The 17,217-nt window shown below is 40.3% G+C and overlaps 1 long non-coding RNA gene across 3 annotated transcripts in view; it reads right to left on the reverse strand.

Annotated features, from left to right (window-relative positions):
- LOC102455721 (uncharacterized) overlaps positions 1–17,217 on the reverse strand; it is a 110,992-nt gene that overhangs the window by 52,697 nt on the left and 41,078 nt on the right. Inside the window, exons 2-3 of one of the 3 annotated variants that reach the window (XR_012903836.1) lie at positions 16,485–16,575; positions 10,794–10,961 (exon numbers count right to left, since the gene is read on the reverse strand). The exons of 1 other annotated variant lie outside the window; for it this stretch is intronic. This is a non-coding gene — a long non-coding RNA (uncharacterized LOC102455721). The remainder of the gene's footprint in view (positions 1–10,793; positions 10,962–16,484; positions 16,576–17,217) is intronic. One more of the 3 variants, XR_012903837.1, reaches the window with a different exon arrangement.

The following is a 17,217-nucleotide window of genomic DNA, read 5'->3' on the forward strand; positions in this document are numbered from 1 at the left end:
AAAGCTTAATCTTTGTATTCATGCCCGTCAGTGTGAAAGAAGCCAGCCAAACTTAAGTTAAGGCTCTTGGCACATGCTGAGAGTATCAATCATTGTAGGCCCCAGGGCTTCCAAAGTTGAGTAGCCCTGTTTTAATTACACCCCCCCCCCACACACACACACACACACACCCCCCAGAGGCCTTACTTCCTCATGGGCTGAAACAGAAAAATCAGCAGGTACCCCAGTGAGTGATGTCTCACCTTCACCAGCCATCTCCACAGCTGGCTAGTTACTTGGAGCACAATACAGGTTTGGGGGCTTTTTTGGGCTGCGGATCAGAAGCTCTTCCCAGTTCCTGCTAACACTCGTTTTTCCCTACTGGCTAGTCTCGCCGGGTACATCTACACTACAAAGTTAATTCAAACTAACAGCCGTTAATTTGAACTAACTTTAATAGCAGCTATACGTGCAAACAGCTATTTCAAATTTAATTTGAAATAGCGGAGCGCTTAATTCAAACTAGGTAAACCTCATTCTACAAGGAGTAACGCCTAGTTCGAATTAAGTAGTTCGAATTAAGGGCTGTGTAGCCACTTAATTCGAACTAGCTGGAAGCTAGCCCTTCCCAGATTGCCCTGGTGGCCACTCTGGGCCAAACCAGGAAAACTCTTCTGCCCCCCTCCTGGCCCTGGAGCCCTTAAAGGGGCAATGTCTGGCTACAGTGCTTGTGTCAGTTGCAAGCCTGACAGCACCCAGCCAGACCCTGCACCTGGCACAGGATGAGCCAGCCACCTTCTTCTAATTTGAATGAGTTTTTGGGTCTAGATATGTTATTTCAAATTAGCTTATTTCGAATTAACTATTTGAAATAAGTTAGTTCAAATTAGCACTGTCATGTAGACATACCCTCCAGGAGCCACTCTTCTCCTAAGGCTCCCTGCAGCCAACTGATCCCAGGGTAATCAAACACTGGTAGCCATTTGCACTGGCAAACCACACACAAACCGAAGAGTTAAAAAAATGTATTGAGGTTAAAAATATGCATATAGCACACAGGTTGAGAAAAATTTTACATTGGTGTCATGCTTTGAGTACATCATTCATGGAAAATTTTAAAGTGAGTTGGTAGGGTGTTGCAGGCAAAAGTCAGTCTCAGGTCTGACACTGGGTTCTCAAATTACAAAAACACACTGCACAGGTATCTGCAAACAAGCAGTTTATTTTCTGACAGCTATCAGCTATGTCCCTTAACTAAAGAACAATATGATAGGAAAAGTGATGTCTTACATCCCTTCTGCAAGCTGGGAACCCTGTTTCAGCAGATGAAGCGGGACATCATCTGTGCCGATAACAAAGCCCATCGGTGAGGTCCAAATTGGCATACGGTTGTGCAGCTCACATGCAGTTTCTCTACCTCCTTTAGCAGTTTGGAAAGTTCCAGGAGTTACTCATCGCTTGTTACAGTATGGCTCAGCTATACTGCTTGTCCTTTGACTTTGTTTACATGATCAGTACATCTGGGTAAACAGGATGATAATGTTCCCATCCTTACCTACAATTAGTTCTTGCTACAATGGCGTATGTTCCTAGAGCCTTGTTTCTGGCTCATCAGTAGGGAAGGGGGAGGAGGGGAAATGCAGGCCTCACCTTCCCCATACTTCACAGGTACAGAGTTCTTCCGCAATTAACCCCCTTCCATAGAGGAACACAAATACATCAATTTGTGGAGATTGTCCTTCAGTAAGTCAGAACTTGGGTTGGGCTGTCTGCTGAAAAACCATCCATCCGAGAAGCAGCTGAGTTTCATTCCTGCCTGCAATCCTCATTGGTGCTCTTGTTCCTCCTCCCTGATACTGCTGATGGCCAGTGACAATAGAACAAATGCCCCCCACGAAAATCATGAATAGTTTAAAATTTCACCAGTAATGCCAAATCTATTCTGTCTTCAGCCAAGTTATTAGAAGAATTATAACTAAAAGCACAGATTCTGGAGATGGTGCAATGCTAATGAAAGCAGAAGCAGTTGCTTCACACAGTCTTTATTGTTAACTAATCATTGGTAAAAGCAGGAGTTTTATAAACTAATCATTGGTAAAAGCAGGAGTTTTATAGACAACTCATTAACTCACATTTGCTGTAGCACAAGCAAACTGATTCCCAGCATCTTCACTGCTAAGAGGTAGTAGGGTAACATATTAAGGTACCTCTGCATTTCAGCTGGAAGCAAGTCTCCCTGCTCAGCTGCACAGAGTAGTGCTATCAGGGCCCCAAGTAGTACACTAAAAATGGTAAGAGTGGGCTAGCTATCTGAGCTTCTACCTGAGCCAGAACACACATAATAGTTACTTTTTGTTGAAGTTGAGTTAGTGAGAGTCTGTCTGTTGCAGCTGGGAGGCTCTTCCCTAAATGCATGGTACACATCTCTTTAGGTATCAGTAGGCAAAATATTTCCTAAATTAGTTGCTCCTCAAACATGGCATACGTCTTACCTTTTAGATTGAGAGAAAGAGGAACAGGATTTTTAAATGTATGTTTGTTTCCGATGTAGTTGGTTGGTTGGTGCTCCCAGTGGAAATCTACAAAAATGTCTCACTCTTTGAAGAGCAAAAGTGGAATTTAATGACAAGAGTTCTAACTTAGGCAAGGTGAATTAGACTCCTAGCTCTATTTCTGGCCTGCCAGGTGAGAATGGGTCACTTTGCAGTTCTATGACTTGATTTCCTCACATGTAGAATAGGGATGATGATATATAGCAGTAGAAATGTAGACTTTCTATCCTGCACAAAATTAGTTTGACCTAGAGTGTCAAACTATTTAATATTTTCATTGAATTAAAAAGTGTCAAAAATGTAGTTAGAAATCTCTAAAAGTTTAATTTCAAGATTTTCAATCCAAACTTTTTGAAATTCACCGACATGTTTTCTTTTAGTCTGGTTCACCACTGAACTGTGTTCCTCTGAGCTGTGATGGTGCATCATGTGACTATTTGGGCTAGGCTCCCAGAATGGTTAAAACTGACACACTGTGAATATATGACTTCCATAATGCAGCACAGCCACCAAAGCAGTACTTCAGGTCAGTAGTTACTCCACTGGAGACAAAACATGTTGATTTGGTTTGGAAAACATAAATGTTTCAATCTGTGACTAATCTAACTCAAAATGAAATATTTAATTTCAATTTTTCCATTAGAAAAAAAAGTTTAGCAAAATCAAAAAAGAAAAACAATCTAAATTTTATATAAACTACATTTTGCAGCAAAACAAACAGAAAATGTGACCAATTAACATTCTGTCAAGTGCTTCGAACTCCTAAGTGCTTTATAGGAATTAGGTATTATAATCGTGTGCCTAATGTTAAAATTCTGCTGAGATGAATCTTGCAAATGTCATAAGTAGGTTTCCATGACACAAGATGGGAAAAGAGAAAGATGGAGATACATGGATGTTGGGGGTGGGAGGGAGTCTTGAAAATTATAATATGGATATGGCAAAAGCAAAATATCATTGTATTAATCATTTGAGAAAGTGAAACATTCAGATAAATTGTCACTAAATCACAAAATGATAGTTACTTCTAGATATTATAGACCTTTTAAAAGACCACTATCACCCCCTAGCTATCAGCAGTCAAAGAGATTCAAACGTAATGGCAGGGTTCAGCATTAAGGTGAATCTCTTTTCGCATTTGTTGGAAATGCAAAGCTTATAAATGAATGCTGTGAATTTGGGGGCAGGGAGAGATGCCATGTTAAGTGACAGATTAGCATGTGAAGTAAATGAAACTGTCATACAGAGATGACTGCTAACTGAGCCAAAGTTAGATTTAAAAATCAAACCTAGAAATATCTGTTGCAAAAGCCTCAACACCTAAGAACTCATCACCTTCTCAGAGGGCAAGAGATGATGTATGACAGTAAGCCAATCTGTTGTTCCCCTCTGCTCAAGTACAAGAAACGAAGAGGTAAAAAGTAAAAAAGCTTGAGACAAGGAGCAATACTTAACATCACGTAATTTAAAGACAGTGGCAGCACTATTCCTGATATGTATGAGAACAAGCCCAAGGAGAGCCATTTCTGACAGAAGACTCCAAACTGAGTGGCATGCCACACCTGTATGTACATACATGTATTTCTTAAACCTTTTGTAAGTAATTTTATTTTTCTACAACAGAAAATTAATCTGTGATCTATATCAGGTGTCTTTTTAGCTTCACGGGATAAGAAGGTACCTCATGGTGTGAAAAAAACTAAACTAAAAATATATTTGGGTTTTTTTTTTCATTTTGATGATTTATCTGTGGTGTAACACACGTTGCTACTATCATATTTCACTTAAATACAAGTTGAGGCCATGTGAACATTTTAAAAAGAGCATTGTGCAAAAGTTGATTTACATAAAACATTTGAAAATTTTTGAAACTGAAGTGCATTGGATGTGAATTTCATGGTTATGAGAAACTTTTTAAAAAAAACTTGTATTGGGGTCATGCAGTCATGAATTACACTGAAGTTTTACAAAATATATCATGACACTAGAGTAGCTTTGGTTTTTGCTGCCAATGCAGATCTCAGAAACTAAATTACATTTATGTTCCAAAAAGCTTCTCTAATTGAAATATTTACCAAAATATCAATTGTTATCTGGGTCTCAGTCCTGCACAGTGATGCACAATGGTGGACTAAGGCACTTGCACAGGCCCCCCCACTGGAGACAATCTTCTGTGCAGATTCAGCTATTCACCTGCACAGACCACAGTGTAGGATCAGAAACTTAGTTTAACGAAAAATTGAAGTGAGATTCTGCCAATGCTTATGTATATGCTCAGCCTTACTGAGAATAGTCCCATGAAGTTAAGCAAATCCAGGATCCAATCCTAATTTGTAACAGGTTACTGACTCAGTGATTGTGACCATTTGATAACTGGATTCAACTAAAAAATGTGCATTTTAACGAAGCTAAACATAAGGGCATACATCTAGGAAACAAAATTTGTGGACCAGGATAGATTGTGGAGAATAATCAGCTAAATATGATGTCCAAGTGTGATGCTGCAGTCAAAAATGCTAGTATGACTCTGGGAGGTATATAAAAAGGAAGCTCAAGGAGGAGTAGATACACATTACCTATGTATTTGGTGCTGGTGTGACAGCAGTTGGAAAATGTTGTTTCTCTCTTTTGCACAATTTAGGATTGATGTTGATAAATGGGTGATGGTTCAGAGAAGAGTCACAAGAATGATTAAAGAATTAGAAAACACCCTTTATAGCTTTAGATTCAAAGAGATCTCTTAAAATGAAGGTTAAGAGGCAACCATTACAATATTCCATTATCTACACGGGGAAAAATATTTAATAAAAAGACATTCAATTTGGCAGAGAAAGATAAAATACAATCCAAACATTGGAAGCTGAAGCTAGACTGATTTCTGCTAGATTCCTAAGTGGAGAAGTCATAAAAACATTCACTCCATTTTGCATTAGTGGCAAGAAATGGAAAAATTGTTTTTAACTCTTTTCACTCCCTCATTGGTAATGTATCTACAATCAGAGAGGATTAAATCAAATGCAGTTTGTACTCACACAGATTTACTAATATATTGCTAAAATTATGGATTTTTCAATCCCAAGTCTAAGATCTGTCCGACCTCCTGAGGACTCTTCCAGCCGTATGATTCTATGAAGTCATAGCTATCATCGTTGGTAACTGCTGTAGACAAACTCACATTCAGTGGAATTTTTGGTTTCATTGTTTTAATAAATAACAGCATCCTGTGATCAATGAAGGGATACGTTTAATGTAATTTCAGCCTTTTAAATTTGTCTAGGTCACTCTGGACCCTGTCTCTACTCTCCAGCATATTTACCTCTGCCTACCTTAATGTCAACTGCAAACTTGCTGAAGGTGCAATCCATCCCCTCATCCAGGTCATTAATAAAGATGTTGAAAAAAAATGGCCCCAGAAAAAAAACCTTGGGTCACTTCACTTTATACTGGCTTCCCAAAGGAAGGGCTGCTGCAATCTAATAGAAAATAACCAAGGCATGTTACTTGCTTCACAGCAGTTGTAAATGCTGATTTTAAAAGGGTCAACATTGTAGGAAAAAATACAAGAGAATAAAATTAATTTGTTGGAACATAATCATTACATATATTAACAAATTTTCCTAATATTTCTGTATTAGTTCTGAAAACTGTCATTCATGAACTAACCTAAATCTTGTGAATTTCACATGATTTCAAACTAAGAAGGAAATAGGGTTGACAGAGAGGATCATGATGTTTAAGGACTTAGAGCTTAAAACGGATGACAGATGATACAGGCTCCCAGACAGCTAAGTCTCAAATACCTGAATAAGTCTTTTTTAAAACATGCAACAAAAACCACAAAGTTATACAACACAAACTAACAAAGGCAGAAGGTTAAAGAGATGCAAATGTTGTTTATCAATCATGTGTAATCGTTAAATACAAATTAATTTTCTTGATTCAGATTTGTGTTACCTTACCCTTTGTTATTATAGCTAGTTAAATTTATGAGAAATAAATTTGGGTCAAAACTGAGTGACTCAATTTAAAATCAGTTTTTAAGGGGGGTTGACAGAAGTATTATTTAATATTTTATATCCAATAGAAATGGCCAAAAATTCTATTCTGTGCAGGAGGAAAATCATTACATTTTCATCCTGAGGTCTTGAAAGAATAAGTTAAAACGAAGCAGGTTGAACATACTTATAAAATTCTTGTTCTTATGGTTTCACAATTGATGCATGGTTTCATTTCCATATAATGAGTGATTATTCAGTAAATAATGTAATTTGAACAATATGTTTTAAAGAGAAAAATCTCTCACTGGATTGCAGTTTCTCAGTGGTGTATAAATTCCATCTTACCCTCAGTAAATATCTTGTAATTATATATGGTTTTAAGAAATGGCCTTTTAATTATTGACACTCTATATGGCTTCTTTTGAGAGCTTTACACTTTTGAGAAGACATCTAAAGTGCAGACTTCCATCATTTGGCAACATCACAGTCCAGCATCCCCATGGCTGCTCCTGCTCCTGAGAGCTTCTGGAACTCCACAAATAGTTCGTTTGCAGTGCTCCAGCTCAGGGAAGGAGTGGAGGATGCTCAGGGGAAGAGGCAGGGTGGCTATGGAGCCCTGCAGCTGGGGCCAGGAGTGCTCACGGAGGAGGACTCCATAGCCACCCTGCCCAGTCCCAACCCTTGTCAATGCTGGTTCATCTCCTCCTGCCAAAGCAGAGTTCTGCAGCTGATCTCCTCTGCTCCAGCAAATTCCCTAGTTTGGGACTAGTTGGGCCTGAGGGTGCCAGGTCAGGGAGGTACAACCTGTTGTAAATTAAAAAAAATCTGTATTGTATTTAAAAAAGCTGCATTGCATACTGTGTCTTCGGGCAGTTTGATTTGAGATGTAAAAGACAAGGCTCATAAACATGATACATGCCCTGCTGTACTAAATAAGGCAACTATCAAAACTCTGAGTTCCCTAATTTATACATTTATTTTAGAGCAAATAGCCATTCTGTATAGGCAGTATGGAAGATTTTACAATGACCATAAACAAAGGGATTTTTTCAAAGAAACCTAAATTAAACCTTCATCAGTATTCTAGTGCATCTGTTCTACAAATACATTCCTACGATTCTCCTGGAAAAGGAAATTATTCCACTGGAGGTTTATGATGTTTGTCCTGTGCCGAAGGGCTGCTAAATCTAAAGCTCTGTATCTTGCACATAGCACAGCTGCAGAAAGGCTTTACATTTCTCAGTATGTATTTCGACCTCTTCCCTCAGTTCTGGAGATTCTCTGTTGACCAAAAAAGTGAATCAACAAATATTTCAAGTGTAGTATCTGCTACTTTTGTCACCAAAGCAATTTAGCCATGATGCAGTGGTCTCTAGTGCAGTGTTGCTTAAAGTGTGTTCTGTGGCACATCGATGTGCCACGGAGAACAGAATTCAAAATGGCAACCCTTAAAGGGGCAGGCAACTTTTTTGCTCAAATTTCCTCCAACCCTTTTTTCTGCTCAGTAATTTCCCTCCAAACCTTTCCACCCTCCCAAACTTTCCCTCACCCACCCCAAAGAAATCCTTTGTGTTCCCCATAATTTGTTTTGATTTTTCTCAGTCTTAAAGAGTTTAAGAAACACTGCTTTAGTGCTTCTCTCAAATACTGACATGAGGGGGCTTTTTGTGCAGCCACAACAGTCTCTTGGACAGTGATGGGGATGCAGGGGGAGACAACAAAGTATTGGCCATCCAGCCCTGTTGCTCCTAGAGATGTGGGGTCCAGCAGCAGGACTTTGGAAGCTTGTCAGGACATTGGGCTCTAGCCATGGATCAGTGCCCACCCACAAGCTATGCAGCTGCTTAATGAGCCCTGCCCTGTCTGGGGTTCAGGACTCATGTACCAGGGCTATTAAATATCAAGTTATTGACTAAATTGAATAGGCGATGCATTTTGCATCAACTATTTGATTAGTTAATAGGGCGCCTCCACCTTTGAAGTGTAGCATCAGCCCTAGGGCTACACTTCGAAGATGAAAGCTCTGTGTTAAGCTCAGACTCAGCTAGGGACTTGCTTGCTGACCCAGGCATCAATGCGATGCTGCCACTTTAACACACGATGGAGATCCTGGGGACAGGTACCTCTTGTCATTTCAAAGAGGTGGAACCCAGGATCCACTGAGACTCTCCCACTGACCCCGAGCTCCCCTCAGCACTGTTGCTTTGAAACACCCAGAATCAGCGGAGGAATCCCCAGCTGATTGTGGGCTCCACATAGCACTGCCACTTCGAAATGCCACATGGAGCCTGGGGCCACCCCAACTGGCCCCGGGCTGCATGGGGTATTTCAAAGCAGCAGTACCACGTGGAGCCTGGCCTCAGGCTATACATGGCATTGTGGCTTTTAAGTACCCCTTCCTTTCCTCCTCCCTTCCTGATAAAGGCAGCAAGGGGGGAATGACTAGTGGACTAGCCTGTCAGCTAGCCAATAAGCATTTGCTTATTTGACAGTGGACTAGTCTGTCACCTCCCTCGCAGGAACTAACCCTAGATGCAAACCGCTGGCCACTCACCAGCAAATGCCAGGCACTTCCCTCCACTCTCACTCCAACTATGCAGCCTTAAATTTCAGCACCCAGTTCCAGGCCCTGGCTGCTTACTCACAGCTATGGCCATGTAGCAGTAGGCTCCAATCTTCAACTATGGTTGTGAAGCTGCCTCTGGCTCTGGGCACTGGCTATGCAGCAGAGGATGCCAACCCCTGGCTTTGGCTGCAAGATGGTGAGGCTCTATCGTCCCTAGTTCCCACTGCCTCCACATCCATTCTACCATCAACCTCTGGCTTCTGCCACTATCCTATGCTTAATTTGTCCTGGGACTTGCTGAGAAAAGTGATATTAACAAAAATACAAGTGTCACTTTTTCACAGCAGATATCACTTTTCAAAGCCTCCCCAGTAGCTAAGGGGTCTGTGAAAGATGATATTAACATAGAAATATCACTTTCTGCAGCACTATTTGTTACATCTGTGAAGATAAAACCCATGTAAATGACAATATATGGATGCATACATGAGCATACTGATTTGGTCTTCCTAAAGTAAATTTAAATACTTTTGAGGAAAGTGTCAGTGCGACCACAAGCAACAGACCACCAAAAATGTGTTGCTCTAGTAGGAACCATGCTCTTGTAGCCTTGCTCTTGCCAATGCTTGTGTCTTCATACAAACAAACAAACTGTCACAAAATGCCCCATGTGCAGGAGGAACATAATGCTGTGAAATCCCCTAACAATTCTACATTTGCTAATCCTAGAAAATCTAAGTGCAGATGTCTCAAGACAAGAAGGAGAAACTCCTTTGGATTCCAGGATGTGTGCTCTAGAGGCCCAATGGGTATTTAAAATAATCAGAGAAGACCAACATTGCTATAAAAAAATCTTAATACTATGGCAGAGCACCAAGTACTCTTTATGGCCCAAATCAGAGTAACATGCCTATTCAGGAATGTGCACTGGGATTGTGCACCTAATCCAATGTTCACTCATTTCCCAGCCTTCTGGGTTCATAACATTCTCCTGCAAGGATGCAGTAAAGAAGGGTGCATTAAGACACTTTGCAGGATTCTACTTTACCTCTACCTCCATACTCTTTGCTAGTGCTTTCTAGGAACTTTATCTTTGCAATAAACTAATTGCAGGAACTCTTTGCAGGGACTTTGTCTTCCAAATAAAGTCAACCACATTGGGAATTAAAATCACCTTTCTAGTATGAAGCATCTGTACTTTGATTACTTGTCCAGAAACAGAACTGATGACAAATCTATTGCTCCTATTATGACCAGTAGTTCTGCACTCTCATCATTTTCCCTAGGTTCAGTGAAAGCAAGGAGTTTTGCATGCTCATCAGGGTTTCCTTCCTAGCCAAACTAATAGGTCTCCTAATGGAATGTTAATATTTAGTTAAGTTAATTGTAGCTAAATAATTTTTCAGCATCAGGAATTTGGCTGCTCTAGCCTATGTTATAGGCCCTCACTGTGAAATCTGAGCATTAGATTGCAAAACTTTGATTTGGACAAAAAAACCAATTTTCCAAAGAGAAAATGCTTAATTCAAAAATATTTCAATTGAACACTTTTCATTCCTGCTCTACACAGCAGGACCAACACGTCATGTGGAGTTTCTCTCTCACTAGGGAAGATCTGTGTGTTTCGTTTGGTAAGGTTTTGGGGTAGTTTTAAAAATGTTAATACTACTGTGTTCATATTAGAGAGGCACATCTTACATTTGGAGCAGAACGTGGAGAGGTTTGTGATGTTCCTTATTTTCTGTGAGTGTGTCACATGGTGTAGGAAGGGCCTCAGAGAAAGCCTTATCTCCTGTACAGGTTCATTTTAGTCCTGTGTGTTCCAATCCATGTATCCAAACTTGGTTTCCCAAATCCCAGCGAAGCCTGGATGGTAAATCAGAATTTAAGTGTATTAAATCCTCCCTTCATGGATTTGCCTGCATTGTACACTTACATACGGGATGGTCCCAGACATCCAGTAATCAAGTTCCGGTCAAATCAAATTCATAATAAAGATCTCCTGTCTTCATTCAATACAGATGGACAATAGTCTACCGTGTAGATAAATTGGGGACAGCTACTTCCACAAAATACAGCCACAAGTAAAATCCTTGACCCACTGTAGTCAGTGGAAGCTTCACAATAGACTTAAATGGGACCAGAATTCTACCTTACATGCTCCTAAGGACTTAAGCACATTTTTAAAAAGGTATACTAACACTAATTGTAACAATCTCTGGAGAATATATTAATAGATATAAAAATATCATTGACTAAACAATACACCCTTTGATAACATTCTTCCCTCTTCTCTCCCCTCCTCCCCCCCAGTTTGGATCATACAATAGTATAGATTTTGTTTCTCTTGCTTTGCAAGCTGATCACTGTTTATACAACAAACCCATTTTATTATGTCAGGACTTTGAAATCAGTTCATTATTCACAAGTGGCATGTTTTCCCAAACAAATATGAATAAAATGTTATAGCACTTATCATATATTTTGTTTATGCCACCTATTTTCTTATTTTATTCTAATCTGCTCTTTGAAATACATTAGTTACTAAGGAAACAGTTGTATGGGCAAATCTTAGTGGAATCCACCAGTGTCATATAAAATAAGACTATGAAATGGTTTGAAATGTGGTGTTGAACTGTCAAGTTCATGCATTGGTTTTAAATATTTCACATTTAGTTACGTGTCATAAAGAGTGTACAGTACCAGTATTAATAAACTAATTTCAGTGAGAGGAATGTGCTAAGCCCAGTGTAAACAATAAACTGTTTCAGAACTAATGTAAAAGTGGGAGAACTTTAATTGCTGAACAGGCTCAAAAGATTCATTTTTATTGCATATGCGTGCATCATTTGTAACCCGAGTAATTCCTACTCATTTTCTCCCTGGAGAAGAGAGACCTACAATTCTTTTCTGGATATGCCCCAAGCCTAAATAGTAGATGCAAAGGTCTTTACAAGTTTTAAAATATATATGGTTTCTTTTACACACACACACACACACACACACACACACACACACACACACACGAGAAAATGATTGGTTTGATGTAGTGTAGCTTTAAAAAAAAACTTACAGTAGTAAGTTTCCTTTATTCAGGTTAAGGGCCCTTATGTGACTACACACTTTATGGAATGCTATAAATGTGCATAAACCACTACCATCCCTCAAATGTAAAAACCCATTTTGATTTTTACCACTGTTTTCATGCAGTGATCTCAGGTAAATCCATTAATTAAGAGCCAATTAACAATGGTAGTAAGCAATGCACATGAGAATGATGCACCCTGAAAATAGATTCTACTGGCCCTAAGTGCTTATGTGGGTTTTGCAGATGATGGAGGTCCTTCATGTTGCAGAAATCAGAGGTGACAGCTCACAGCCGTAAAAACAATGCAAAAGTTCATCTAATATCACATCAGTGTACATCACAACACTCCCAAGACTTATTCTTTATTGCCTTTGATAATTGATGATCAACATCATCCAATTGATAGAGATGACTTTAAACATGTTTTTTCTCTTGCCCTTGACCCATCAGGTTATATTTCTAACCTGATCAGCATTTGTTTCACTGTGGAAATACTTTGGGGGGGGGGGGATTATTAATTGTGTGTGCAGAACAAAAACAAAATATTCCATTGACTTCAAGGTATTTGAATCAAGACCAATGGGCTTAACTGATTTAATTGTGTGTAGGCCTCGTACTAACCCTGTGAACATGGGTAATTTCACCCATGCTGAAGGAATTATACAAATTAAATAGGCCACAGGAAAGGAAAAAAATATGCTATATGTATTTGGAGGTTACATTCATTCAAAGCTATTTCCCCTAAAATGTTTCCTAAGTTAATAGTTTAAAAAAACCTATTTTCCATATAGGGAAGTTATGTTTAATGTTCTCTGCCCCTTCAAGAATAATACTCTGATTAAAGAAATTACATTCATTGTTCCACAAGTGACTCAATGTAAGTTTTAGGAGTAGGGAAACCAATAAAAAATAGAAGGGCATAAGTCAGAAAATTATCCACCTTAACTGAGGGAGTTTTACAGACTTAATTAAAAAAAGTACAGAATGCATTAGTGTCAGTTAAAGCACAACCTCTGCAATTCATTAAAGCCCTCTCCCCTGTGAAGTAGTGACAAACAGTCTGTTATGCCCTATAGAAATGAGGCAGCACACAAAGAGGTAATATCAGACTAAAAGGAAGAGGTCAATTCCTAAAGACAAAATTATGTTATTCAAAAATGGAGGAATCTGGACAAAAGAGATGCAACTGAGAAAAGTCTGACCAGGGAGAGCTCTGATTTGTTTACTGGAGAGTTAGGATGGGGATTTGCTATGTTAATTAAGCTATTATTCAATGACAGAAAAAAAGCAATTACTCAAGAAACCCTACTGACATTGCCCTGAGAAGATACATGCCTTGCTGAGAAAAAAAAAAAAAAAACACAACGAAACAAGCAGCAAAACCAATGATTTGTTTAAAACTGTTGCTTAATACAGAATTTAAAAGCACATTGATCAGAAAAAAGAAAGTGACAAAGGGTTTATTAAAAAGAAAAGGGAAGCAAATTTATTAACTAAATCTCTACAAACTATGATTCACTATCAGACAGTCAGGTCTGTTAATCCTCTGCATCCCTCATTGCCTTTTCCTCTTATCTTCTCCTAGTCTTTTTCTTACTAGATGGGAGTATCTATTGCAGCTACCATATCTTTATGATAACAAGAGACAATGTGTTATATACTGGAGATGCAAATGCTGCCCCATCTGTTTCTCCAGAGTGGAACTGGTGTGTTTGTTTTATGCTGAGTGAGAAGACATGTATAGGTGATTGGTCTTTTTTGGTTCAAGGCTCTCTCATCTACATGTTGTGTGAGCCTTTAAAGTGCCACCAGACTATTTGTTGTTTAAGTTTTTCCTGTTACAGTCTAAATCAGCTACCCCTCTGAAGCTCTAGCAGAAATGTCAAACATGGCAAGCTCTTAAAAGTATGTATAAATGTTATTGATGCGATTCCAACTAATGTACAGAGTGACCATATTTCTCTTTGCTGAATGCAAGACCCCTGGTTTTGTATTCAAGTGAATTCACTGGCGATCAATCAGTATTCAGTACAAACATTCAAATTATCAAGTTTGAGTCCCTGTTTAAAAAAAAAAAAAAAAAAGGCCTGAGTAGAGAATGTTATTTTTTAAAAATGTATTTACCTTCTCACCTTTAAAGTTTGCTTGGGGAAAAATTATACACATTCCTGTACACCTTTTACATAGAGGTGACTGTCTGACTTGACCCTACCTCACTACCTAGCACTTTCCACCCTCCATGCCTCTCCTGTTACCTTACACCACATCTTTTCAAGGCAACCTGTAGGAGACAGCAGGGTCAGAGGCCCCTCTCCCCAGATTTTTATCAGGGTTCACAGCAAAAGGTAAAAAGCAGCCACCTTTCAGCACTGTGCAGAAGGAAAGGAATTGGAGCCGCTTGCAGACAAAGTGGGATAGGGATGGAGTAGGGATGACTTGGTCCATGTTTTTCCAGAGGTCATTTCTTCACTCCTGCTCATCTGCTTCCCTGTAACTAGAAGCAGCTTTTCCCTTTCTGCCCCCACAGCATAAAAAGCAGCCAACACCTCCAAACAGCTGCTGGCCACAGATATAACCCAGCCACCTCCTGTCCCCTGGCCACAGCATGGAGAGCAAGTGGTGAAGCCCCAAAGATGTATTAGACACCAGGGCTCAGGAAACCTTTGTGCAGGAGCTTCAGCAAACCTGGCGAGAGAAATACCTCAGTAGCAGAAGGGTGCCTAGAGCAATGAACAACTTTGCACACCCTGGGGGCAGGACCCAGGGCTGGGGCAGCACGTGAAGAGAATGCTAAGCAGCTCACCTTGGAGACCTGCAGGTTTGGGGCACAAACAGGCTGGAAATAGCTTCCACCCCTCCACTGCAGAGCTAAGCTGAGAAGCTTCTTCATACCAGCTCTGTGGCGCTTTGGCATCTTCAGAGCTTGGCTCCATCTGGCTAGTGCCCCAGACCAGAGACTCCTGAGCTTTCTCTGGCTGCCAAACCAACCAGAAGCAGTGGGGGAAGGAACAAGCCAGCCAATTGGTGAGCTGAAGAACAGTGCCAGGATTAGGATGCAGCCCACTGAGGCCGATATGGAGCAGCAGCAGGACTGGAGGTGGTGGTGAAGGGGCATAGCACATAAGTGCCTTGGCCATTGCCTGCCCACATTCGTCAGCTACTACAGCAGAAGTTAGGACTGGCTGGAAACACTGAGGGGATGGGGAGGTCAAGAAATGGCAGCAGTAGGGTTACCAGATGGTTTAAAAAAAATACCGGACACACTTGATCTCAGATGGGGGTGGAGCGGGGCTGGCCAGGTGGAGGGAGACCAGCTGCCAGGAAGCAGGGGTAGCTGGGAGGAACAGGGCTGGGTGGAGGAGATCCTGGGGGAGGAGGAGGGAGAGAACCAGTCACCAAGAAGCAGGGCTGTCCGGGAGAGGGTTGGGGAGAGCAGGGCACCTGGCAACCCTATGCAGCACAACTGCACTGATGGACCAGCAGAGGGAGTGACCAACCCTGCATGCTGCAGTTTTAGCTGACCATCAGCCTTGCACACTCACCCCCACTGTCAGCCATTGGACCCCACTCCCACTCATCTCTGGTGGCTAGCGAGCAAGGATCCGGTTTGCAGTAGGACCCACCAGTGCTGATGGGAGGGGACAATAAATAAGAATTTTCACATTTTTAAAAAGTAGACACACCCGCTGGGGGAGAGACACTTAAATACAAGATTGTCCCATTGCAAACAGGACAGCAGGTCACCCTACTTCTATACAGAGTTTGATTTGATGAACATGCTTCAAAATGTTATGTTCATTAAAACATAAAGAGGTAGAATAATAAAGAGGCAGATCACATCATTTAAACAGCAATAAAAAAAACCTAAGAACGCCTCCTAATCTTTATTATTCTTGTTTTGCCATCAGCTACTGAGCCAGATTCTGAGCCCTATTACACTTATTTGAACATTGTGTGCAGAAAGGAACTTTATACTTGTTCTGAAGGAGCGAGTGAGGATTCTCTCACCATAGGAGAATGGTCAGCTGCCCTAACACAAGCATGGATTTCTGAACTAGATCCCCTCATTCTCCCCTCCCCATCATACAGGAAGCATCATGAATATGAGTGCTAGCAATCTAGACAGAAGTTTAGCAATCCTCACCAGTGTAATTGCACCTGAGAGACAGGAAATAGTTTATCTTAATTACAGGATATTCAGGCTATTACGTTAAGTTAAACATTATTGATGTAAGGTTAATACCTTTGAGGTAGTGTATTCAAGTGCAATTGTGTATGTGTAATTGTAAAATTGTACATACCTTCTCTAGTAGAGGTGGTGATGTTAATGTAAATTCTTCAGTTATCAGTCCTTCAAAGCCATGCCTTGGAGAGGTACTCATCCAGTTCAAACTGAATTATACAGGGACCAACAATCAAAAGAAAGGAGATGTGAATAAAATCTGGATGTAAACTAGCTCAGGGCTTTCTTCCTATTCCAGCGAATCAACAGGACATCTAGTCCACGGAGAGCCCGAGTATTGGGGGACAGTTGAAAGGACGGACAAGCTATGTAAGACAGGATGCTTATTCTGAGCTGAAGCTATGAAAAACTTAGCCACAAGAAATTGCTTTTGGTGAAGTGATTGAAGGACAATTTGTTAGAATCCATGATAAACTTATTAGCACATGTGGAGGTTCTTCCATTGTTTAATATATTTTCACTGTAATGTCTTTTATCTTAAGATTAAAATATGATTTTGAGTGTAAGTCCTTTGTGGTACCTTATAACTCTGGCATTAAAGAACTTAATTCTGAACAGAAAGCAAGCAATTTCTTCTGGAACAGTCTCTCCCCACTGGTGTTAGTGGTGTGAGCAGGGAGCAAGGAACTGTTCAGCGTGGCAATATGCCAATCAAAAGGGAGAACACACATCTCCATCCAGGAGAGATAACAGCTAGATCAGTTTCTCTCAACCAGGGTTCCATGGAACCCTGGGGTTCTGCAGACCATTGTCAGGGGTTCCAGGAGAAATCGTGCAATAAATAATTTTTC

Source organism: Pelodiscus sinensis, chromosome 5 (assembly GCF_049634645.1).
Source record: "Pelodiscus sinensis isolate JC-2024 chromosome 5, ASM4963464v1, whole genome shotgun sequence".
In the NCBI taxonomy this organism is placed as follows: domain Eukaryota; kingdom Metazoa; phylum Chordata; order Testudines; family Trionychidae; genus Pelodiscus; species Pelodiscus sinensis.